Source organism: Phyllobates terribilis, unplaced genomic scaffold (assembly GCF_046119375.1).
Source record: "Phyllobates terribilis strain yellow unplaced genomic scaffold, ASM4611937v1 Scaffold_11__3_contigs__length_659146591, whole genome shotgun sequence".
Lineage (NCBI taxonomy): Eukaryota > Metazoa > Chordata > Amphibia > Anura > Dendrobatidae > Phyllobates > Phyllobates terribilis.
In genome coordinates, this window is record NW_027362771.1 from 573229920 (window position 1) to 573254559 (window position 24640).

Consider the following 24640-nt stretch of genomic DNA (forward strand, 5'->3'; position numbering starts at 1 on the left):
TGGAAAGTTCAGAGTTAGTGACAAAATCTCTTGAGAAAAGGAGGATGCCACGTGTGAGCAAAAAACTCATGATCTTCAAATTATTCAACTGACGTGCCAAAAACCTTGACCATGTAGCGTGTTTCAGCTCTTGTAATGTTGATGTTTTGTATTCAAAGCAAAACACTCTTTTTTTTTTTTTTTTTTTTTACACCTGTCTTGCTGTTTACTGTACTGCTTACACCATGTGGAGAAAGACTTAGTTAGTATTCCTGGTTGACTGGTTCGATTCCTGCTATGGGAGAGACTTTTTTTTGGGGACTAGTGTCCACATTCCAAAGCCAACACGTGCCTTGCAGACAGAATCAGTTTAGGTTGGAACTGCTCTTTGCAGCCAAAAATGCAGACCACCAGGTTTTTTGGATATTTATTTGCACAAAAGCTTATTTGATGTCATATCTCAAACCATTCATATCTCTCACTTTTAATTCCTGGGTGTTAAGGGACTCAACAAGCCTTTATCCCTGTTTGTCATTGGAGCTCCCCTTCCATCAATTGGTGATGTTTTGCTACTGAATGGAAAAGAGCTGTGACTCTCTAGCCAAGATGGTGGCAAAATCAGTTAAGGAAACACGGTACCAGTGCCCCATGTGAGAATCGAACTCATGACCTTCAGATTACGAGACTGACGCGCTACCTGCTGCGCTAACGAGGCAAAATGCACGTAATAATCTGCGGAAGTTGCTTGTGCAAAGCAGTACACCTCTTTTTTTTCATATTGTAAGTGAGCTGGCAGTACATCTTCTCCCATATGGTCTAGTGGTTAGGATTCCTGGTTTTCGCCCGGGTTCGACTACTGGTATGGGAACGCATCCTTTTCTGCACCGCTGCCAACATTCAAAAACTGACGCGTGTTTTTTAGTCAAACGTATTTCAAGTAGGATTTGTTTTTTTCAGGCAAAAATGCTGAACGCCCGCGTTTTGGCACTTCATTCTGACCCTTCACACAAGATTCAATTTGGATTCGTAGCTCAACTCATTCTAAACCACCCCTTTTTACACTAAAGTGTCAAGGGACTCAACAACTCATGGGTCCGGTAAGTTATTTGGATTCCCATTTCCTTTCTAATGGAAAAAGTTGTAGAATTGAATGGAAAAGTTCTAAGTTGGTGACAAAATCTCTCGAGAAAAGGAGGGAACAGTGCCCCGTGTGAGGCTCGAACTCACGACCTTCAGATTATGAGACTGACGCGCTACCTACTGCGCTAACGAGGTAAGCTGTACCTGCAGATCTGCAGAAGTTTATTGTGCATAGCAGAAAACTTTTTTTTTTCATAATGTCACTGAGACATTAGTGCATCTTTTCCCATATGGTCTAGCGGTTAGGATTCCTGGCTCTCACCCAGGTGGCCTGGGTTCGACTCCCGGTATGGGAATGCATCTTTATCTTAGCTACTGCCACCATTCAAAGACTGACACGTGTTTTTCAATCAAAAATGTTTCTGGTAGATTTTCACTTTGCAACAAAAATACTTAACATTGGCGATGCATTATGACTTTTGCAAAAGATTTCCTTTTGTTTCATAGCTTAAGCCTTTTTCAACTACACAGTTTTACACAAAAGTGTCAAGGGACTCAACAAGCCATGTGTCCTGTCTGTCATTAGGGCTCCCATGTTCTTTCTAATCGGAAACAGTTTAGAACTGAATTGGAAAGTTCAGAGTTAGGGACAAAATCTCTTGAGAAAAGGAGGATGCCACGTGTGAGCAAAAAACTCATGATCTTCAAATTATTCAACTGACGTGCCAAAAACCTTGACCATGTAGCGTGTTTCAGCTCTTGTAATGTTGATGTTTTGTATTCAAAGCAAAACACTCTTTTTTTTTTTTTTTTTACACCTGTCTTGCTGTTTACTGTACTGCTTACACCATGTGGAGAAAGACTTAGTTAGTATTCCTGGTTGACTGGTTCGATTCCTGCTATGGGAGAGACTTTTTTTTGGGGACTAGTGTCCACATTCCAAAGCCAACACGTGCCTTGCAGACAGAATCAGTTTAGGTTGGAACTGCTCTTTGCAGCCAAAAATGCAGACCACCAGGTTTTTTGGATATTTATTTGCACAAAAGCTTATTTGATGTCATATCTCAAACCATTCATATCTCTCACTTTTAATTCCTGGGTGTTAAGGGACTCAACAAGCCTTTATCCCTGTTTGTCATTGGAGCTCCCCTTCCATCAATTGGTGATGTTTTGCTACTGAATGGAAAAGAGCTGTGACTCTCTAGCCAAGATGGTGGCAAAATCAGTTAAGGAAACACGGTACCAGTGCCCCATGTGAGAATCGAACTCATGACCTTCAGATTACGAGACTGACGCGCTACCTGCTGCGCTAACGAGGCAAAATGCACGTAATAATCTGCGGAAGTTGCTTGTGCAAAGCAGTACACCTCTTTTTTTTCATATTGTAAGTGAGCTGGCAGTACATCTTCTCCCATATGGTCTAGTGGTTAGGATTCCTGGTTTTCGCCCGGGTTCGACTACTGGTATGGGAACGCATCCTTTTCTGCACCGCTGCCAACATTCAAAAACTGACGCGTGTTTTTTAGTCAAACGTATTTCAAGTAGGATTTGTTTTTTTCAGGCAAAAATGCTGAACGCCCGCGTTTTGGCACTTCATTCTGACCCTTCACACAAGATTCAATTTGGATTCGTAGCTCAACTCATTCTAAACCACCCCTTTTTACACTAAAGTGTCAAGGGACTCAACAACTCATGGGTCCGGTAAGTTATTTGGATTCCCATTTCCTTTCTAATGGAAAAAGTTGTAGAATTGAATGGAAAAGTTCTAAGTTGGTGACAAAATCTCTCGAGAAAAGGAGGGAACAGTGCCCCGTGTGAGGCTCGAACTCACGACCTTCAGATTATGAGACTGACGCGCTACCTACTGCGCTAACGAGGCAAGCTGTACCTGCAGATCTGCAGAAGTTTATTGTGCATAGCAGAAAACTTTTTTTTTTCATAATGTCACTGAGACATTAGTGCATCTTTTCCCATATGGTCTAGCGGTTAGGATTCCTGGCTCTCACCCAGGTGGCCTGGGTTCGACTCCCGGTATGGGAATGCATCTTTATCTTAGCTACTGCCACCATTCAAAGACTGACACGTGTTTTTCAATCAAAAATGTTTCTGGTAGATTTTCACTTTGCAACAAAAATACTTAACATTGGCGATGCATTATGACTTTTGCAAAAGATTTCCTTTTGTTTCATAGCTTAAGCCTTTTTCAACTACACAGTTTTACACAAAAGTGTCAAGGGACTCAACAAGCCATGTGTCCTGTCTGTCATTAGGGCTCCCATGTTCTTTCTAATCGGAAACAGTTTAGAACTGAATTGGAAAGTTCAGAGTTAGTGACAAAATCTCTTGAGAAAAGGAGGATGCCACGTGTGAGCAAAAAACTCATGATCTTCAAATTATTCAACTGACGTGCCAAAAACCTTGACCATGTAGCGTGTTTCAGCTCTTGTAATGTTGATGTTTTGTATTCAAAGCAAAACACTCTTTTTTTTTTTTTTTTTTTTTACACCTGTCTTGCTGTTTACTGTACTGCTTACACCATGTGGAGAAAGACTTAGTTAGTATTCCTGGTTGACTGGTTCGATTCCTGCTATGGGAGAGACTTTTTTTTGGGGACTAGTGTCCACATTCCAAAGCCAACACGTGCCTTGCAGACAGAATCAGTTTAGGTTGGAACTGCTCTTTGCAGCCAAAAATGCAGACCACCAGGTTTTTTGGATATTTATTTGCACAAAAGCTTATTTGATGTCATATCTCAAACCATTCATATCTCTCACTTTTAATTCCTGGGTGTTAAGGGACTCAACAAGCCTTTATCCCTGTTTGTCATTGGAGCTCCCCTTCCATCAATTGGTGATGTTTTGCTACTGAATGGAAAAGAGCTGTGACTCTCTAGCCAAGATGGTGGCAAAATCAGTTAAGGAAACACGGTACCAGTGCCCCATGTGAGAATCGAACTCATGACCTTCAGATTACGAGACTGACGCGCTACCTGCTGCGCTAACGAGGCAAAATGCACGTAATAATCTGCGGAAGTTGCTTGTGCAAAGCAGTACACCTCTTTTTTTTCATATTGTAAGTGAGCTGGCAGTACATCTTCTCCCATATGGTCTAGTGGTTAGGATTCCTGGTTTTCGCCCGGGTTCGACTACTGGTATGGGAACGCATCCTTTTCTGCACCGCTGCCAACATTCAAAAACTGACGCGTGTTTTTTAGTCAAACGTATTTCAAGTAGGATTTGTTTTTTTCAGGCAAAAATGCTGAACGCCCGCGTTTTGGCACTTCATTCTGACCCTTCACACAAGATTCAATTTGGATTCGTAGCTCAACTCATTCTAAACCACCCCTTTTTACACTAAAGTGTCAAGGGACTCAACAACTCATGGGTCCGGTAAGTTATTTGGATTCCCATTTCCTTTCTAATGGAAAAAGTTGTAGAATTGAATGGAAAAGTTCTAAGTTGGTGACAAAATCTCTCGAGAAAAGGAGGGAACAGTGCCCCGTGTGAGGCTCGAACTCACGACCTTCAGATTATGAGACTGACGCGCTACCTACTGCGCTAACGAGGCAAGCTGTACCTGCAGATCTGCAGAAGTTTATTGTGCATAGCAGAAAACTTTTTTTTTTCATAATGTCACTGAGACATTAGTGCATCTTTTCCCATATGGTCTAGCGGTTAGGATTCCTGGCTCTCACCCAGGTGGCCTGGGTTCGACTCCCGGTATGGGAATGCATCTTTATCTTAGCTACTGCCACCATTCAAAGACTGACACGTGTTTTTCAATCAAAAATGTTTCTGGTAGATTTTCACTTTGCAACAAAAATACTTAACATTGGCGATGCATTATGACTTTTGCAAAAGATTTCCTTTTGTTTCATAGCTTAAGCCTTTTTCAACTACACAGTTTTACACAAAAGTGTCAAGGGACTCAACAAGCCATGTGTCCTGTCTGTCATTAGGGCTCCCATGTTCTTTCTAATCGGAAACAGTTTAGAACTGAATTGGAAAGTTCAGAGTTAGTGACAAAATCTCTTGAGAAAAGGAGGATGCCACGTGTGAGCAAAAAACTCATGATCTTCAAATTATTCAACTGACGTGCCAAAAACCTTGACCATGTAGCGTGTTTCAGCTCTTGTAATGTTGATGTTTTGTATTCAAAGCAAAACACTCTTTTTTTTTTTTTTTTTTTTTACACCTGTCTTGCTGTTTACTGTACTGCTTACACCATGTGGAGAAAGACTTAGTTAGTATTCCTGGTTGACTGGTTCGATTCCTGCTATGGGAGAGACTTTTTTTTGGGGACTAGTGTCCACATTCCAAAGCCAACACGTGCCTTGCAGACAGAATCAGTTTAGGTTGGAACTGCTCTTTGCAGCCAAAAATGCAGACCACCAGGTTTTTTGGATATTTATTTGCACAAAAGCTTATTTGATGTCATATCTCAAACCATTCATATCTCTCACTTTTAATTCCTGGGTGTTAAGGGACTCAACAAGCCTTTATCCCTGTTTGTCATTGGAGCTCCCCTTCCATCAATTGGTGATGTTTTGCTACTGAATGGAAAAGAGCTGTGACTCTCTAGCCAAGATGGTGGCAAAATCAGTTAAGGAAACACGGTACCAGTGCCCCATGTGAGAATCGAACTCATGACCTTCAGATTACGAGACTGACGCGCTACCTGCTGCGCTAACGAGGCAAAATGCACGTAATAATCTGCGGAAGTTGCTTGTGCAAAGCAGTACACCTCTTTTTTTTCATATTGTAAGTGAGCTGGCAGTACATCTTCTCCCATATGGTCTAGTGGTTAGGATTCCTGGTTTTCGCCCGGGTTCGACTACTGGTATGGGAACGCATCCTTTTCTGCACCGCTGCCAACATTCAAAAACTGACGCGTGTTTTTTAGTCAAACGTATTTCAAGTAGGATTTGTTTTTTTCAGGCAAAAATGCTGAACGCCCGCGTTTTGGCACTTCATTCTGACCCTTCACACAAGATTCAATTTGGATTCGTAGCTCAACTCATTCTAAACCACCCCTTTTTACACTAAAGTGTCAAGGGACTCAACAACTCATGGGTCCGGTAAGTTATTTGGATTCCCATTTCCTTTCTAATGGAAAAAGTTGTAGAATTGAATGGAAAAGTTCTAAGTTGGTGACAAAATCTCTCGAGAAAAGGAGGGAACAGTGCCCCGTGTGAGGCTCGAACTCACGACCTTCAGATTATGAGACTGACGCGCTACCTACTGCGCTAACGAGGCAAGCTGTACCTGCAGATCTGCAGAAGTTTATTGTGCATAGCAGAAAACTTTTTTTTTTCATAATGTCACTGAGACATTAGTGCATCTTTTCCCATATGGTCTAGCGGTTAGGATTCCTGGCTCTCACCCAGGTGGCCTGGGTTCGACTCCCGGTATGGGAATGCATCTTTATCTTAGCTACTGCCACCATTCAAAGACTGACACGTGTTTTTCAATCAAAAATGTTTCTGGTAGATTTTCACTTTGCAACAAAAATACTTAACATTGGCGATGCATTATGACTTTTGCAAAAGATTTCCTTTTGTTTCATAGCTTAAGCCTTTTTCAACTACACAGTTTTACACAAAAGTGTCAAGGGACTCAACAAGCCATGTGTCCTGTCTGTCATTAGGGCTCCCATGTTCTTTCTAATCGGAAACAGTTTAGAACTGAATTGGAAAGTTCAGAGTTAGGGACAAAATCTCTTGAGAAAAGGAGGATGCCACGTGTGAGCAAAAAACTCATGATCTTCAAATTATTCAACTGACGTGCCAAAAACCTTGACCATGTAGCGTGTTTCAGCTCTTGTAATGTTGATGTTTTGTATTCAAAGCAAAACACTCTTTTTTTTTTTTTTTTTACACCTGTCTTGCTGTTTACTGTACTGCTTACACCATGTGGAGAAAGACTTAGTTAGTATTCCTGGTTGACTGGTTCGATTCCTGCTATGGGAGAGACTTTTTTTTGGGGACTAGTGTCCACATTCCAAAGCCAACACGTGCCTTGCAGACAGAATCAGTTTAGGTTGGAACTGCTCTTTGCAGCCAAAAATGCAGACCACCAGGTTTTTTGGATATTTATTTGCACAAAAGCTTATTTGATGTCATATCTCAAACCATTCATATCTCTCACTTTTAATTCCTGGGTGTTAAGGGACTCAACAAGCCTTTATCCCTGTTTGTCATTGGAGCTCCCCTTCCATCAATTGGTGATGTTTTGCTACTGAATGGAAAAGAGCTGTGACTCTCTAGCCAAGATGGTGGCAAAATCAGTTAAGGAAACACGGTACCAGTGCCCCATGTGAGAATCGAACTCATGACCTTCAGATTACGAGACTGACGCGCTACCTGCTGCGCTAACGAGGCAAAATGCACGTAATAATCTGCGGAAGTTGCTTGTGCAAAGCAGTACACCTCTTTTTTTTCATATTGTAAGTGAGCTGGCAGTACATCTTCTCCCATATGGTCTAGTGGTTAGGATTCCTGGTTTTCGCCCGGGTTCGACTACTGGTATGGGAACGCATCCTTTTCTGCACCGCTGCCAACATTCAAAAACTGACGCGTGTTTTTTAGTCAAACGTATTTCAAGTAGGATTTGTTTTTTTCAGGCAAAAATGCTGAACGCCCGCGTTTTGGCACTTCATTCTGACCCTTCACACAAGATTCAATTTGGATTCGTAGCTCAACTCATTCTAAACCACCCCTTTTTACACTAAAGTGTCAAGGGACTCAACAACTCATGGGTCCGGTAAGTTATTTGGATTCCCATTTCCTTTCTAATGGAAAAAGTTGTAGAATTGAATGGAAAAGTTCTAAGTTGGTGACAAAATCTCTCGAGAAAAGGAGGGAACAGTGCCCCGTGTGAGGCTCGAACTCACGACCTTCAGATTATGAGACTGACGCGCTACCTACTGCGCTAACGAGGCAAGCTGTACCTGCAGATCTGCAGAAGTTTATTGTGCATAGCAGAAAACTTTTTTTTTTCATAATGTCACTGAGACATTAGTGCATCTTTTCCCATATGGTCTAGCGGTTAGGATTCCTGGCTCTCACCCAGGTGGCCTGGGTTCGACTCCCGGTATGGGAATGCATCTTTATCTTAGCTACTGCCACCATTCAAAGACTGACACGTGTTTTTCAATCAAAAATGTTTCTGGTAGATTTTCACTTTGCAACAAAAATACTTAACATTGGCGATGCATTATGACTTTTGCAAAAGATTTCCTTTTGTTTCATAGCTTAAGCCTTTTTCAACTACACAGTTTTACACAAAAGTGTCAAGGGACTCAACAAGCCATGTGTCCTGTCTGTCATTAGGGCTCCCATGTTCTTTCTAATCGGAAACAGTTTAGAACTGAATTGGAAAGTTCAGAGTTAGTGACAAAATCTCTTGAGAAAAGGAGGATGCCACGTGTGAGCAAAAAACTCATGATCTTCAAATTATTCAACTGACGTGCCAAAAACCTTGACCATGTAGCGTGTTTCAGCTCTTGTAATGTTGATGTTTTGTATTCAAAGCAAAACACTCTTTTTTTTTTTTTTTTTTTTTACACCTGTCTTGCTGTTTACTGTACTGCTTACACCATGTGGAGAAAGACTTAGTTAGTATTCCTGGTTGACTGGTTCGATTCCTGCTATGGGAGAGACTTTTTTTTGGGGACTAGTGTCCACATTCCAAAGCCAACACGTGCCTTGCAGACAGAATCAGTTTAGGTTGGAACTGCTCTTTGCAGCCAAAAATGCAGACCACCAGGTTTTTTGGATATTTATTTGCACAAAAGCTTATTTGATGTCATATCTCAAACCATTCATATCTCTCACTTTTAATTCCTGGGTGTTAAGGGACTCAACAAGCCTTTATCCCTGTTTGTCATTGGAGCTCCCCTTCCATCAATTGGTGATGTTTTGCTACTGAATGGAAAAGAGCTGTGACTCTCTAGCCAAGATGGTGGCAAAATCAGTTAAGGAAACACGGTACCAGTGCCCCATGTGAGAATCGAACTCATGACCTTCAGATTACGAGACTGACGCGCTACCTGCTGCGCTAACGAGGCAAAATGCACGTAATAATCTGCGGAAGTTGCTTGTGCAAAGCAGTACACCTCTTTTTTTTCATATTGTAAGTGAGCTGGCAGTACATCTTCTCCCATATGGTCTAGTGGTTAGGATTCCTGGTTTTCGCCCGGGTTCGACTACTGGTATGGGAACGCATCCTTTTCTGCACCGCTGCCAACATTCAAAAACTGACGCGTGTTTTTTAGTCAAACGTATTTCAAGTAGGATTTGTTTTTTTCAGGCAAAAATGCTGAACGCCCGCGTTTTGGCACTTCATTCTGACCCTTCACACAAGATTCAATTTGGATTCGTAGCTCAACTCATTCTCAACCACCCCTTTTTACACTAAAGTGTCAAGGGACTCAACAACTCATGGGTCCGGTAAGTAATTTGGATTCCCATTTCCTTTCTAATGGAAAAAGTTGTAGAATTGAATGGAAAAGTTCTAAGTTGGTGACAAAATCTCTCGAGAAAAGGAGGGAACAGTGCCCCGTGTGAGGCTCGAACTCACGACCTTCAGATTATGAGACTGACGCGCTACCTACTGCGCTAACGAGGCAAGCTGTACCTGCAGATCTGCAGAAGTTTATTGTGCATAGCAGAAAACTTTTTTTTTTCATAATGTCACTGAGACATTAGTGCATCTTTTCCCATATGGTCTAGCGGTTAGGATTCCTGGCTCTCACCCAGGTGGCCTGGGTTCGACTCCCGGTATGGGAATGCATCTTTATCTTAGCTACTGCCACCATTCAAAGACTGACACGTGTTTTTCAATCAAAAATGTTTCTGGTAGATTTTCACTTTGCAACAAAAATACTTAACATTGGTGATGCATTATGACTTTTGCAAAAGATTTCCTTTTGTTTCATAGCTTAAGCCTTTTTCAACTACACAGTTTTACACAAAAGTGTCAAGGGACTCAACAAGCCATGTGTCCTGTCTGTCATTAGGGCTCCCATGTTCTTTCTAATCGGAAACAGTTTAGAACTGAATTGGAAAGTTCAGAGTTAGTGACAAAATCTCTTGAGAAAAGGAGGATGCCACGTGTGAGCAAAAAACTCATGATCTTCAAATTATTCAACTGACGTGCCAAAAACCTTGACCATGTAGCGTGTTTCAGCTCTTGTAATGTTGATGTTTTGTATTCAAAGCAAAACACTCTTTTTTTTTTTTTTTTTTTTTACACCTGTCTTGCTGTTTACTGTACTGCTTACACCATGTGGAGAAAGACTTAGTTAGTATTCCTGGTTGACTGGTTCGATTCCTGCTATGGGAGAGACTTTTTTTTGGGGACTAGTGTCCACATTCCAAAGCCAACACGTGCCTTGCAGACAGAATCAGTTTAGGTTGGAACTGCTCTTTGCAGCCAAAAATGCAGACCACCAGGTTTTTTGGATATTTATTTGCACAAAAGCTTATTTGATGTCATATCTCAAACCATTCATATCTCTCACTTTTAATTCCTGGGTGTTAAGGGACTCAACAAGCCTTTATCCCTGTTTGTCATTGGAGCTCCCCTTCCATCAATTGGTGATGTTTTGCTACTGAATGGAAAAGAGCTGTGACTCTCTAGCCAAGATGGTGGCAAAATCAGTTAAGGAAACACGGTACCAGTGCCCCATGTGAGAATCGAACTCATGACCTTCAGATTACGAGACTGACGCGCTACCTGCTGCGCTAACGAGGCAAAATGCACGTAATAATCTGCGGAAGTTGCTTGTGCAAAGCAGTACACCTCTTTTTTTTCATATTGTAAGTGAGCTGGCAGTACATCTTCTCCCATATGGTCTAGCGGTTAGGATTCCTGGTTTTCACCCAGGCGGCCCGGGTTCGACTACTGGTATGGGAACGCATCCTTTTCTGCACCGCTGCCAACATTCAAAAACTGACGCGTGTTTTTTAGTCAAACGTATTTCAAGTAGGATTTGTTTTTTTCAGGCAAAAATGCTGAACACCCGCGTTTTGGCACTTCATTCTGACCCATCACACAAGATTCAATTTGGATTCGTAGCTCAACTCATTCTCAACCACCCCTTTTTACACTAAAGTGTCAAGGGACTCAACAACTCATGGGTCCGGTAAGTTATTTGGATTCCCATTTCCTTTCTAATGGAAAAAGTTGTAGAATTGAATGGAAAAGTTCTAAGTTGGTGACAAAATCTCTTGAGAAAAGGAGGGAACAGTGCCCCGTGTGAGGCTCGAACTCACGACCTTCAGATTATGAGACTGACGCGCTACCTACTGCGCTAACGAGGCAAGCTGTACCTGCAGATCTGCAGAAGTTTATTGTGCATAGCAGAAAACTTTTTTTTTTCATAATGTCACTGAGACATTAGTGCATCTTTTCCCATATGGTCTAGCGGTTAGGATTACTGGCTCTCACCCAGGTGGCCTGGGTTCGACTCCCAGTATGGGAATGCATCTTTATCTTAGCTACTGCCACCATTCAAAGACTGACACGTGTTTTTCAATCAAAAATGTTTCTGGTAGATTTTCACTTTGCAACAAAAATACTTAACATTGGCGATGCATTATGACTTTTGCAAAAGATTTCCTTTTGTTTCATAGCTTAAGCCTTTTTCAACTACACAGTTTTACACAAAAGTGTCAAGGGACTCAACAAGCCACGTGTCCTGTCTGTCATTAGGGCTCCCATGTTCTTTCTAATCGGAAACAGTTTAGAACTGAATTGGAAAGTTCAGAGTTAGTGACAAAATCTCTTGAGAAAAGGAGGATGCCACGTGTGAGCAAAAAACTCATGATCTTCAAATTATTCAACTGACGTGCCAAAAACCTTGACCATGTAGCGTGTTTCAGCTCTTGTAATGTTGATGTTTTGTATTCAAAGCAAAACACTCTTTTTTTTTTTTTTTTTACACCTGTCTTGCTGTTTACTGTACTGCTTACACCATGTGGAGAAAGACTTAGTTAGTATTCCTGGTTGACTGGTTCGATTCCTGCTATGGGAGAGACTTTTTTTTGGGGACTAGTGTCCACATTCCAAAGCCAACACGTGCCTTGCAGACAGAATCAGTTTAGGTTGGAACTGCTCTTTGCAGCCAAAAATGCAGACCACCAGGTTTTTTGGATATTTATTTGCACAAAAGCTTATTTGATGTCATATCTCAAACCATTCATATCTCTCACTTTTAATTCCTGGGTGTTAAGGGACTCAACAAGCCTTTATCCCTGTTTGTCATTGGAGCTCCCCTTCCATCAATTGGTGATGTTTTTCTACTGAATGGAAAAGAGCTGTGACTCTCTAGCCAAGATGGTGGCAAAATCAGTTAAGGAAACACGGTACCAGTGCCCCATGTGAGAATCGAACTCATGACCTTCAGATTACGAGACTGACGCGCTACCTGCTGCGCTAACGAGGCAAAATGCACGTAATAATCTGCGGAAGTTGCTTGTGCAAAGCAGTACACCTCTTTTTTTTCATATTGTAAGTGAGCTGGCAGTACATCTTCTCCCATATGGTCTAGCGGTTAGGATTCCTGGTTTTCACCCAGGCGGCCCGGGTTCGACTACTGGTATGGGAACGCATCCTTTTCTGCACCGCTGCCAACATTCAAAAACTGACGCGTGTTTTTTAGTCAAACGTATTTCAAGTAGGATTTGTTTTTTTCAGGCAAAAATGCTGAACGCCCGCGTTTTGGCACTTCATTCTGACCCTTCACACAAGATTCAATTTGGATTCGTAGCTCAACTCATTCTCAACCACCCCTTTTTACACTAAAGTGTCAAGGGACTCAACAACTCATGGGTCCGGTAAGTTATTTGGATTCCCATTTCCTTTCTAATGGAAAAAGTTGTAGAATTGAATGGAAAAGTTCTAAGTTGGTGACAAAATCTCTCGAGAAAAGGAGGGAACAGTGCCCCGTGTGAGGCTCGAACTCACGACCTTCAGATTATGAGACTGACGCGCTACCTACTGCGCTAACGAGGCAAGCTGTACCTGCAGATCTGCAGAAGTTTATTGTGCATAGCAGAAAACTTTTTTTTTTCATAATGTCACTGAGACATTAGTGCATCTTTTCCCATATGGTCTAGCGGTTAGGATTACTGGCTCTCACCCAGGTGGCCTGGGTTCGACTCCCAGTATGGGAATGCATCTTTATCTTAGCTACTGCCACCATTCAAAGACTGACACGTGTTTTTCAATCAAAAATGTTTCTGGTAGATTTTCACTTTGCAACAAAAATACTTAACATTGGCGATGCATTATGACTTTTGCAAAAGATTTCCTTTTGTTTCATAGCTTAAGCCTTTTTCAACTACACAGTTTTACACAAAAGTGTCAAGGGACTCAACAAGACACGTGTCCTGTCTGTCATTAGGGCTCCCATGTTCTTTCTAATCGGAAACAGTTTAGAACTGAATTGGAAAGTTCAGAGTTAGTGACAAAATCTCTTGAGAAAAGGAGGATGCCACGTGTGAGCAAAAAACTCATGATCTTCAAATTATTCAACTGACGTGCCAAAAACCTTGACCATGTAGCGTGTTTCAGCTCTTGTAATGTTGATGTTTTGTATTCAAAGCAAAACACTCTTTTTTTTTTTTTTTTTACACCTGTCTTGCTGTTTACTGTACTGCTTACACCATGTGGAGAAAGACTTAGTTAGTATTCCTGGTTGACTGGTTCGATTCCTGCTATGGGAGAGACTTTTTTTTGGGGACTAGTGTCCACATTCCAAAGCCAACACGTGCCTTGCAGACAGAATCAGTTTAGGTTGGAACTGCTCTTTGCAGCCAAAAATGCAGACCACCAGGTTTTTTGGATATTTATTTGCACAAAAGCTTATTTGATGTCATATCTCAAACCATTCATATCTCTCACTTTTAATTCCTGGGTGTTAAGGGACTCAACAAGCCTTTATCCCTGTTTGTCATTGGAGCTCCCCTTCCATCAATTGGTGATGTTTTGCTACTGAATGGAAAAGAGCTGTGACTCTCTAGCCAAGATGGTGGCAAAATCAGTTAAGGAAACACGGTACCAGTGCCCCATGTGAGAATCGAACTCATGACCTTCAGATTACGAGACTGACGCGCTACCTGCTGCGCTAACGAGGCAAAATGCACGTAATAATCTGCGGAAGTTGCTTGTGCAAAGCAGTACACCTCTTTTTTTTCATATTGTAAGTGAGCTGGCAGTACATCTTCTCCCATATGGTCTAGCGGTTAGGATTCCTGGTTTTCACCCAGGCGGCCCGGGTTCGACTACTGGTATGGGAACGCATCCTTTTCTGCACCGCTGCCAACATTCAAAAACTGACGCGTGTTTTTTAGTCAAACGTATTTCAAGTAGGATTTGTTTTTTTCAGGCAAAAATGCTGAACGCCCGCGTTTTGGCACTTCATTCTGACCCTTCACACAAGATTCAATTTGGATTCGTAGCTCAACTCATTCTCAACCACCCCTTTTTACACTAAAGTGTCAAGGGACTCAACAACTCATGGGTCCGGTAAGTTATTTGGATTCCCATTTCCTTTCTAATGGAAAAAGTTGTAGAATTGAATGGAAAAGTTCTAAGTTGGTGACAAAATCTCTCGAGAAAAGGAGGGAACAGTGCCCCGTGTGAGGCTCGAACTCACGACCTTCAGATTATGAGACTGACGCGCTACCTACTGCGCTAACGAGGCAAGCTGTACCTGCAGATCTGCAGAAGTTTATTGTGCATAGCAGAAAACTTTTTTTTTTCATAATGTCACTGAGACATTAGTGCATCTTTTCCCATATGGTCTAGCGGTTAGGATTACTGGCTCTCACCCAGGTGGCCTGGGTTTGACTCCCGGTATGGGAATGCATCTTTATCTTAGCTACTGCCACCATTCAAAGACTGACACGTGTTTTTCAATCAAAAATGTTTCTGGTAGATTTTCACTTTGCAACAAAAATACTTAACATTGGCGATGCATTATGACTTTTGCAAAAGATTTCCTTTTGTTTCATAGCTTAAGCCTTTTTCAACTACACAGTTTTACACAAAAGTGTCAAGGGACTCAACAAGCCACGTGTCCTGTCTGTCATTAGGGCTCCCATGTTCTTTCTAATCGGAAACAGTTTAGAACTGAATTGGAAAGTTCAGAGTTAGTGACAAAATCTCTTGAGAAAAGGAGGATGCCACGTGTGAGCAAAAAACTCATGATCTTCAAATTATTCAACTGACGTGCCAAAAACCTTGACCATGTAGCGTGTTTCAGCTCTTGTAATGTTGATGTTTTGTATTCAAAGCAAAACACTCTTTTTTTTTTTTTTTTTACACCTGTCTTGCTGTTTACTGTACTGCTTACACCATGTGGAGAAAGACTTAGTTAGTATTCCTGGTTGACTGGTTCGATTCCTGCTATGGGAGAGACTTTTTTTTGGGGACTAGTGTCCACATTCCAAAGCCAACACGTGCCTTGCAGACAGAATCAGTTTAGGTTGGAACTGCTCTTTGCAGCCAAAAATGCAGACCACCAGGTTTTTTGGATATTTATTTGCACAAAAGCTTATTTGATGTCATATCTCAAACCATTCATATCTCTCACTTTTAATTCCTGGGTGTTAAGGGACTCAACAAGCCTTTATCCCTGTTTGTCATTGGAGCTCCCCTTCCATCAATTGGTGATGTTTTGCTACTGAATGGAAAAGAGCTGTGACTCTCTAGCCAAGATGGTGGCAAAATCAGTTAAGGAAACACGGTACCAGTGCCCCATGTGAGAATCGAACTCATGACCTTCAGATTACGAGACTGACGCGCTACCTGCTGCGCTAACGAGGCAAAATGCACGTAATAATCTGCGGAAGTTGCTTGTGCAAAGCAGTACACCTCTTTTTTTTCATATTGTAAGTGAGCTGGCAGTACATCTTCTCCCATATGGTCTAGCGGTTAGGATTCCTGGTTTTCACCCAGGCGGCCCGGGTTCGACTACTGGTATGGGAACGCATCCTTTTCTGCACCGCTGCCAACATTCAAAAACTGACGCGTGTTTTTTAGTCAAACGTATTTCAAGTAGGATTTGTTTTTTTCAGGCAAAAATGCTGAACGCCCGCGTTTTGGCACTTCATTCTGACCCTTCACACAAGATTCAATTTGGATTCGTAGCTCAACTCATTCTCAACCACCCCTTTTTACACTAAAGTGTCAAGGGACTCAACAACTCATGGGTCCGGTAAGTTATTTGGATTCCCATTTCCTTTCTAATGGAAAAAGTTGTAGAATTGAATGGAAAAGTTCTAAGTTGGTGACAAAATCTCTCGAGAAAAGGAGGGAACAGTGCCCCGTGTGAGGCTCGAACTCACGACCTTCAGATTATGAGACTGACGCGCTACCTACTGCGCTAACGAGGCAAGCTGTACCTGCAGATCTGCAGAAGTTTATTGTGCATAGCAGAAAACTTTTTTTTTTCATAATGTCACTGAGACATTAGTGCATCTTTTCCCATATGGTCTAGCGGTTAGGATTACTGGCTCTCACCCAGGTGGCCTGGGTTCGACTCCCAGTATGGGAATGCATCTTTATCTTAGCTACTGCCACCATTCAAAGACTGACACGTGTTTTTCAATCAAAAATGTTTCTGGTAGATTTTCACTTTGCAACAAAAATACTTAACATTGGCGATGCATTATGACTTTTGCAAAAGATTTCCTTTTGTTTCATAGCTTAAGCCTTTTTCAACTACACAGTTTTACACAAAAGTGTCAAGGGACTCAACAAGCCACGTGTCCTGTCTGTCATTAGGGCTCCCATGTTCTTTCTAATAGGAAACAGTTTAGAACTGAATTGGAAAGTTCAGAGTTAGTGACAAAATCTCTTGAGAAAAGGAGGATGCCACGTGTGAGCAAAAAACTCATGATCTTCAAATTATTCAACTGACGTGCCAAAAACCTTGACCATGTAGCGTGTTTCAGCTCTTGTAATGTTGATGTTTTGTATTCAAAGCAAAACACTCTTTTTTTTTTTTTTTACACCTGTCTTGCTGTTTACTGTACTGCTTACACCATGTGGAGAAAGACTTAGTTAGTATTCCTGGTTGACTGGTTCGATTCCTGCTATGGGAGAGACTTTTTTTTGGGGACTAGTGTCCACATTCCAAAGCCAACACGTGCCTTGCAGACAGAATCAGTTTAGGTTGGAACTGCTCTTTGCAGCCAAAAATGCAGACCACCAGGTTTTTTGGATATTTATTTGCACAAAAGCTTATTTGATGTCATATCTCAAACCATTCATATCTCTCACTTTTAATTCCTGGGTGTTAAGGGACTCAACAAGCCTTTATCCCTGTTTGTCATTGGAGCTCCCCTTCCATCAATTGGTGATGTTTTGCTACTGAATGGAAAAGAGCTGTGACTCTCTAGCCAAGATGGTGGCAAAATCAGTTAAGGAAACACGGTACCAGTGCCCCATGTGAGAATCGAACTCATGACCTTCAGATTACGAGACTGACGCGCTACCTGCTGCGCTAACGAGGCAAAATGCACGTAATAATCTGCGGAAGTTGCTTGTGCAAAGCAGTACACCTCTTTTTTTTCATATTGTAAGTGAGCTGGCAGTACATCTTCTCCCATATGGTCTAGCGGTTAGGATTCCTGGTTTTCACCCAGGCGGCCTGGGTTCGACTACTGGTATGGGAACGCATCCTTTTCTGCACCGCTGCCAACATTCAAAAACTGACGCGTGTTTTTTAGTCAAACGTATTTCAAGTAGGATTTGTTTTTTTCAGGCAAAAATGCTGAACGCCCGCGTTTTGGCACTTCATTCTGACCCTTCACACAAGATTCAATTTGGATTCGTAGCTCAACTCATTCTCAACCACCCCTTTTTACACTAAAGTGTCAAGGGACTCAACAACTCATGGGTCCGGTAAGTTATTTGGATTCCCATTTCCTTTCTAATGGAAAAAGTTGTAGAATTGAATGGAAAAGTTCTAAGTTGGTGACAAAATCTCTCGAGAAAAGGAGGGAACAGTGCCCCGTGTGAGGCTCGAACTCACGACCTTCAGATTATGAGACTGACGCGCTACCTACTGCGCTAACGAGGCAAGCTGTACCTGCAGATCTGCAGAAGTTTATTGTGCATAGCAGAAAACTTTTTTTTTTCATAATGTCACTGAGACATTAGTGCATCTTTTCCCATATGGTCTAGCGGTTAGGATTCCTGGCTCTCACCCAGGTGGCCTGGGTTCGACTCCCGGTATGGGAATGCATCTTTATCTTAGCTACTGCCACCATTCAAAGACTGACACGTGTTTTTCAATCAAAAATGTTTCTGGTAGATTTTCACTTTGCAACAAAAATACTTAACATTGGCGATGCATTATGACTTTTGCAAAAGATTTCCTTTTGTTTCATAGCTTAAGCCTTTTTCAACTACACAGTTTTACACAAAAGTGTCAAGGGACTCAACAAGCCATGTGTCCTGTCTGTCATTAGGGCTCCCATGTTCTTTCTAATCGGAAACAGTTTAGAACTGAATTGGAAAGTTCAGAGTTAGTGACAAAATCTCTTGAGAAAAGGAGGATGCCACGTGTGAGCAAAAAACTCATGATCTTCAAATTATTCAACTGACGTGCCAAAAACCTTGACCATGTAGCGTGTTTTAGCTCTTGTAATGTTGATGTTTTGTATTCAAAGCAAAACACTCTTTTTTTTTTTTTTTTTTTTTTTTTACACCTGTCTTGCTGTTTACTGTACTGCTTACACCATGTGGAGAAAGACTTAGTATTCCTGGTTGACTGGTTCGATTCCTGCTATGGGAGAGACTTTTTTTTGGGGACTAGTGTCCACATTCCAAAGCCAACACGTGCCTTGCAGACAGAATCAGTTTAGGTTGGAACTGCTCTTTGCAGCCAAAAATGCAGACCACCAGGTTTTTTGGATATTTATTTGCACAAAAGCTTATTTGATGTCATATCTCAAACCATTCATATCTCTCACTTTTAATTCCTGGGTGTTAAGGGACTCAACAAGCCTTTATCCCTGTTTGTCATTGGAGCTCCCCTTCCATCAATTGGTGATGTTTTGCTACTGAATGGAAAAGAGCTGTGACTCTCTAGCCAAGATGGTGGCAAAATCAGTTAAGGAAACACTGTACCAGTGCCCCATGTGAGAATCGAACTCATGACCTTCAGATTACGAGACTGACGCGCTACCTGCTGCGCTAACGAGGCAAAATGCACGTAATAATCTGCGGAAGTTGCTTGTGCAAAGCAGTACACCTCTTTTTTTTCATATTGTAAGTGAGCTGGCAGTACATCTTCTCCCATATGGTCTAGCGGTTAGGATTCCTGGTTTTCACCCAGGCGGCCCGGGTTCGACTACTGGTATGGGAACGCATCCTTTTCTGCACCGCTGCCAACATTCAAAAACTGACGCGTGTTTTTTAGTCAAACGTATTTCAAGTAGGATTTGTTTTTTTCAGGCAAAAATGCTGAACGCCCGCGTTTTGGCACTTCATTCTGACCCATCACACAAGATTCAATTTGGATTCGTAGCTCAACTCATTCTCAACCACCCCTTTTTACACTAAAGTGTCAAGGGACTCAACAACTCATGGGTCCGGTAAGTTATTTGGATTCCCATTTCCTTTCTAATGGAAAAAGTTGTAGAATTGAATGGAAAAGTTCTAAGTTGGTGACAAAATCTCTCGAGAAAAGGAGGGAACAGTGCCCCGTGTGAGGCTCGAACTCACGACCTTCAGATTATGAGACTGACGCGCTACCTACTGCGCTAACGAGGCAAGCTGTACCTGCAGATCTGCAGAAGTTTATTGTGCATAGCAGAAAACTTTTTTTTTTCATAATGTCACTGAGACATTAGTGCATCTTTTCCCATATGGTCTAGCGGTTAGGATTCCTGGCTCTCACCCAGGTGGCCTGGGTTCGACTCCCGGTATGGGAATGCATCTTTATCTTAGCTACTGCCACCATTCAAAGACTGACACGTGTTTTTCAATCAAAAATGTTTCTGGTAGATTTTCACTTTGCAACAAAAATACTTAACATTGGCGATGCATTATGACTTTTGCAAAAGATTTCCTTTTGTTTCATAGCTTAAGCTTTTTTCAACTACACAGTTTTACACAAAAGTGTCAAGGGACTCAACAAGCCATGTGTCCTGTCTGTCATTAGGGCTCCCATGTTCTTTCTAATCGGAAACAGTTTAGAACTGAATTGGAAAGTTCAGAGTTAGTGACAAAATCTCTTGAGAAAAGGAGGATGCCACGTGTGAGCAAAAAACTCATGATCTTCAAATTATTCAACTGACGTGCCAAAAACCTTGACCATGTAGCGTGTTTCAGCTCTTGTAATGTTGATGTTTTGTATTCAAAGCAAAACACTCTTTTTTTTTTTTTTTTACACCTGTCTTGCTGTTTACTGTACTGCTTACACCATGTGGAGAAAGACTTAGTTAGTATTCCTGGTTGACTGGTTCGATTCCTGCTATGGGAGAGACTTTTTTTTGGGGACTAGTGTCCACATTCCAAAGCCAACACGTGCCTTGCAGACAGAATCAGTTTAGGTTGGAACTGCTCTTTGCAGCCAAAAATGCAGACCACCAGGTTTTTTGGATATTTATTTGCACAAAAGCTTATTTGATGTCATATCTCAAACCATTCATATCTCTCACTTTTAATTCCTGGGTGTTAAGGGACTCAACAAGCCTTTATCCCTGTTTGTCATTGGAGCTCCCCTTCCATCAATTGGTGATGTTTTGCTACTGAATGGAAAAGAGCTGTGACTCTCTAGCCAAGATGGTGGCAAAATCAGTTAAGGAAACACGGTACCAGTGCCCCATGTGAGAATCGAACTCATGACCTTCAGATTACGAGACTGACGCGCTACCTGCTGCGCTAACGAGGCAAAATGCACGTAATAATCTGCGGAAGTTGCTTGTGCAAAGCAGTACACCTCTTTTTTTTCATATTGTAAGTGAGCTGGCAGTACATCTTCTCCCATATGGTCTAGCGGTTAGGATTCCTGGTTTTCACCCAGGCGGCCCGGGTTCGACTACTGGTATGGGAACGCATCCTTTTCTGCACCGCTGCCAACATTCAAAAACTGACGCGTGTTTTTTAGTCAAACGTATTTCAAGTAGGATTTGTTTTTTTCAGGCAAAAATGCTGAACGCCCGCGTTTTGGCACTTCATTCTGACCCATCACACAAGATTCAATTTGGATTCGTAGCTCAACTCATTCTCAACCACCCCTTTTTACACTAAAGTGTCAAGGGACTCAACAACTCATGGGTCCGGTAAGTTATTTGGATTCCCATTTCCTTTCTAATGGAAAAAGTTGTAGAATTGAATGGAAAAGTTCTAAGTTGGTGACAAAATCTCTCGAGAAAAGGAGGGAACAGTGCCCCGTGTGAGGCTCGAACTCACGACCTTCAGATTATGAGACTGACGCGCTACCTACTGCGCTAACGAGGCAAGCTGTACCTGCAGATCTGCAGAAGTTTATTGTGCATAGCAGAAAACTTTTTTTTTTCATAATGTCACTGAGACATTAGTGCATCTTTTCCCATATGGTCTAGCGGTTAGGATTCCTGGCTCTCACCCAGGTGGCCTGGGTTCGACTCCCGGTATGGGAATGCATCTTTATCTTAGCTACTGCCACCATTCAAAGACTGACACGTGTTTTTCAATCAAAAATGTTTCTGGTAGATTTTCACTTTGCAACAAAAATACTTAACATTGGCGATGCATTATGACTTTTGCAAAAGATTTCCTTTTGTTTCATAGCTTAAGCTTTTTTCAACTACACAGTTTTACACAAAAGTGTCAAGGGACTCAACAAGCCATGTGTCCTGTCTGTCATTAGGGCTCCCATGTTCTTTCTAATCGGAAACAGTTTAGAACTGAATTGGAAAGTTCAGAGTTAGTGACAAAATCTCTTGAGAAAAGGAGGATGCCACGTGTGAGCAAAAAACTCATGATCTTCAAATTATTCAACTGACGTGCCAAAAACCTTGACCATGTAGCGTGTTTCAGCTCTTGTAATGTTGATGTTTTGTATTCAAAGCAAAACACTCTTTTTTTTTTTTTTTTTACACCTGTCTTGCTGTTTACTGTACTGCTTACACCATGTGGAGAAAGACTTAGTTAGTATTCCTGGTTGACTGGTTCGATTCCTGCTATGGGAGAGACTTTTTTTTGGGGACTAGTGTCCACATTCCAAAGCCAACACGTGCCTTGCAGACAGAATCAGTTTAGGTTGGAACTGCTCTTTGCAGCCAAAAATGCAGACCACCAGGTTTTTTGGATATTTATTTGCACAAAAGCTTATTTGATGTCATATCTCAAACCATTCATATCTCTCACTTTTAATTCCTGGGTGTTAAGGGACTCAACAAGCCTTTTTCCCTGTTTGTCATTGGAGCTCCCCTTCCATCAATTGGTGATGTTTTGCTACTGAATGGAAAAGAGCTGTGACTCTCTAGCCAAGATGGTGGCAAAATCAGTTAAGGAAACACGGTACCAGTGCCCCATGTGAGAATCGAACTCATGACCTTCAGATTACGAGACTGGCGCGCTACCTGCTGCGCTAACGAGGCAAAATGCACGTAATAATCTGCGGAAGTTGCTTGTGCAAAGCAGTACACCTCTTTTTTTTCATATTGTAAGTGAGCTGGCAGTACATCTTCTCCCATATGGTCTAGCGGTTAGGATTCCTGGTTTTCACCCAGGCGGCCCGGGTTCGACTACTGGTATGGGAACGCATCCTTTTCTGCACCGCTGCCAACATTCAAAAACTGACGCGTGTTTTTTAGTCAAACGTATTTCAAGTAGGATTTGTTTTTTTCAGGCAAAAATGCTGAACGCCCGCGTTTTGGCACTTCATTCTGACCCATCACACAAGATTCAATTTGGATTCGTAGCTCAACTCATTCTCAACCACCCCTTTTTACACTAAAGTGTCAAGGGACTCAACAACTCATGGGTCCGGTAAGTTATTTGGATTCCCATTTCCTTTCTAATGGAAAAAGTTGTAGAATTGAATGGAAAAGTTCTAAGTTGGTGACAAAATCTCTCGAGAAAAGGAGGGAACAGTGCCCCATGTGAGGCTCGAACTCACGACCTTCAGATTATGAGACTGACGCGCTACCTACTGCGCTAACGAGGCAAGCTGTACCTGCAGATCTGCAGAAGTTTATTGTGCATAGCAGAAAACTTTTTTTTTTCATAATGTCACTGAGACATTAGTGCATCTTTTCCCATATGGTCTAGCGGTTAGGATTCCTGGCTCTCACCCAGGTGGCCTGGGTTCGACTCCCGGTATGGGAATGCATCTTTATCTTAGCTACTGCCACCATTCAAAGACTGACACGTGTTTTTCAATCAAAAATGTTTCTGGTAGATTTTCACTTTGCAACAAAAATACTTAACATTGGCGATGCATTATGACTTTTGCAAAAGATTTCCTTTTGTTTCATAGCTTAAGCCTTTTTCAACTACACAGTTTTACACAAAAGTGTCAAGGGACTCAACAAGCCATGTGTCCTGTCTGTCATTAGGGCTCCCATGTTCTTTCTAATCGGAAACAGTTTAGAACTGAATTGGAAAGTTCAGAGTTAGTGACAAAATCTCTTGAGAAAAGGAGGATGCCACGTGTGAGCAAAAAACTCATGATCTTCAAATTATTCAACTGACGTGCCAAAAACCTTGACCATGTAGCGTGTTTCAGCTCTTGTAATGTTGATGTTTTGTATTCAAAGCAAAACACTCTTTTTTTTTTTTTTTTACACCTGTCTTGCTGTTTACTGTACTGCTTACACCATGTGGAGAAAGACTTAGTTAGTATTCCTGGTTGACTGGTTCGATTCCTGCTATGGGAGAGACTTTTTTTTGGGGACTAGTGTCCACATTCCAAAGCCAACACGTGCCTTGCAGACAGAATCAGTTTAGGTTGGAACTGCTCTTTGCAGCCAAAAATGCAGACCACCAGGTTTTTTGGATATTTATTTGCACAAAAGCTTATTTGATGTCATATCTCAAACCATTCATATCTCTCACTTTTAATTCCTGGGTGTTAAGGGACTCAACAAGCCTTTATCCCTGTTTGTCATTGGAGCTCCCCTTCCATCAATTGGTGATGTTTTGCTACTGAATGGAAAAGAGCTGTGACTCTCTAGCCAAGATGGTGGCAAAATCAGTTAAGGAAACACGGTACCAGTGCCCCATGTGAGAATCGAACTCATGACCTTCAGATTACGAGACTGGCGCGCTACCTGCTGCGCTAACGAGGCAAAATGCACGTAATAATCTGCGGAAGTTGCTTGTGCAAAGCAGTACACCTCTTTTTTTTCATATTGTAAGTGAGCTGGCAGTACATCTTCTCCCATATGGTCTAGCGGTTAGGATTCCTGGTTTTCACCCAGGCGGCCCGGGTTCGACTACTGGTATGGGAACGCATCCTTTTCTGCACCGCTGCCAACATTCAAAAACTGACGCGTGTTTTTTAGTCAAACGTATTTCAAGTAGGATTTGTTTTTTTCAGGCAAAAATGCTGAACGCCCGCGTTTTGGCAC

At 41.9% G+C, this 24640-nt stretch overlaps 13 non-coding genes across 13 annotated transcripts; all 13 read right to left on the reverse strand.

Annotated features, from left to right (window-relative positions):
• Positions 1 to 2865: 2865 nt before the first annotated feature.
• Positions 2866 to 2938, reverse strand: TRNAM-CAU (transfer RNA methionine (anticodon CAU)). Its single transcript has one exon. It is a non-coding gene; the product is annotated as a tRNA-Met (tRNA).
• A 1615-nt stretch (positions 2939 to 4553) lies between these two features.
• Positions 4554 to 4626, reverse strand: TRNAM-CAU (transfer RNA methionine (anticodon CAU)). The gene has a single exon. It is a non-coding gene; the product is annotated as a tRNA-Met (tRNA).
• A 1615-nt stretch (positions 4627 to 6241) lies between these two features.
• TRNAM-CAU (transfer RNA methionine (anticodon CAU)) lies at positions 6242 to 6314 on the reverse strand. The gene has a single exon. It is a non-coding gene; the product is annotated as a tRNA-Met (tRNA).
• A 1611-nt stretch (positions 6315 to 7925) lies between these two features.
• On the reverse strand, positions 7926 to 7998 carry TRNAM-CAU (transfer RNA methionine (anticodon CAU)). Its single transcript has one exon. It is a non-coding gene; the product is annotated as a tRNA-Met (tRNA).
• A 1615-nt stretch (positions 7999 to 9613) lies between these two features.
• On the reverse strand, positions 9614 to 9686 carry TRNAM-CAU (transfer RNA methionine (anticodon CAU)). The gene has a single exon. It is a non-coding gene; the product is annotated as a tRNA-Met (tRNA).
• Positions 9687 to 11310: 1624 nt separating this feature from the next.
• Positions 11311 to 11383, reverse strand: TRNAM-CAU (transfer RNA methionine (anticodon CAU)). Its single transcript has one exon. It is a non-coding gene; the product is annotated as a tRNA-Met (tRNA).
• A 1620-nt stretch (positions 11384 to 13003) lies between these two features.
• TRNAM-CAU (transfer RNA methionine (anticodon CAU)) lies at positions 13004 to 13076 on the reverse strand. Its single transcript has one exon. It is a non-coding gene; the product is annotated as a tRNA-Met (tRNA).
• Positions 13077 to 14696: 1620 nt separating this feature from the next.
• On the reverse strand, positions 14697 to 14769 carry TRNAM-CAU (transfer RNA methionine (anticodon CAU)). Its single transcript has one exon. It is a non-coding gene; the product is annotated as a tRNA-Met (tRNA).
• A 1620-nt stretch (positions 14770 to 16389) lies between these two features.
• On the reverse strand, positions 16390 to 16462 carry TRNAM-CAU (transfer RNA methionine (anticodon CAU)). Its single transcript has one exon. It is a non-coding gene; the product is annotated as a tRNA-Met (tRNA).
• Positions 16463 to 18080: 1618 nt separating this feature from the next.
• On the reverse strand, positions 18081 to 18153 carry TRNAM-CAU (transfer RNA methionine (anticodon CAU)). The gene has a single exon. It is a non-coding gene; the product is annotated as a tRNA-Met (tRNA).
• Positions 18154 to 19777: 1624 nt separating this feature from the next.
• On the reverse strand, positions 19778 to 19850 carry TRNAM-CAU (transfer RNA methionine (anticodon CAU)). Its single transcript has one exon. It is a non-coding gene; the product is annotated as a tRNA-Met (tRNA).
• Positions 19851 to 21469: 1619 nt separating this feature from the next.
• TRNAM-CAU (transfer RNA methionine (anticodon CAU)) lies at positions 21470 to 21542 on the reverse strand. The gene has a single exon. It is a non-coding gene; the product is annotated as a tRNA-Met (tRNA).
• A 1620-nt stretch (positions 21543 to 23162) lies between these two features.
• On the reverse strand, positions 23163 to 23235 carry TRNAM-CAU (transfer RNA methionine (anticodon CAU)). Its single transcript has one exon. It is a non-coding gene; the product is annotated as a tRNA-Met (tRNA).
• Positions 23236 to 24640: the final 1405 nt, after the last annotated feature.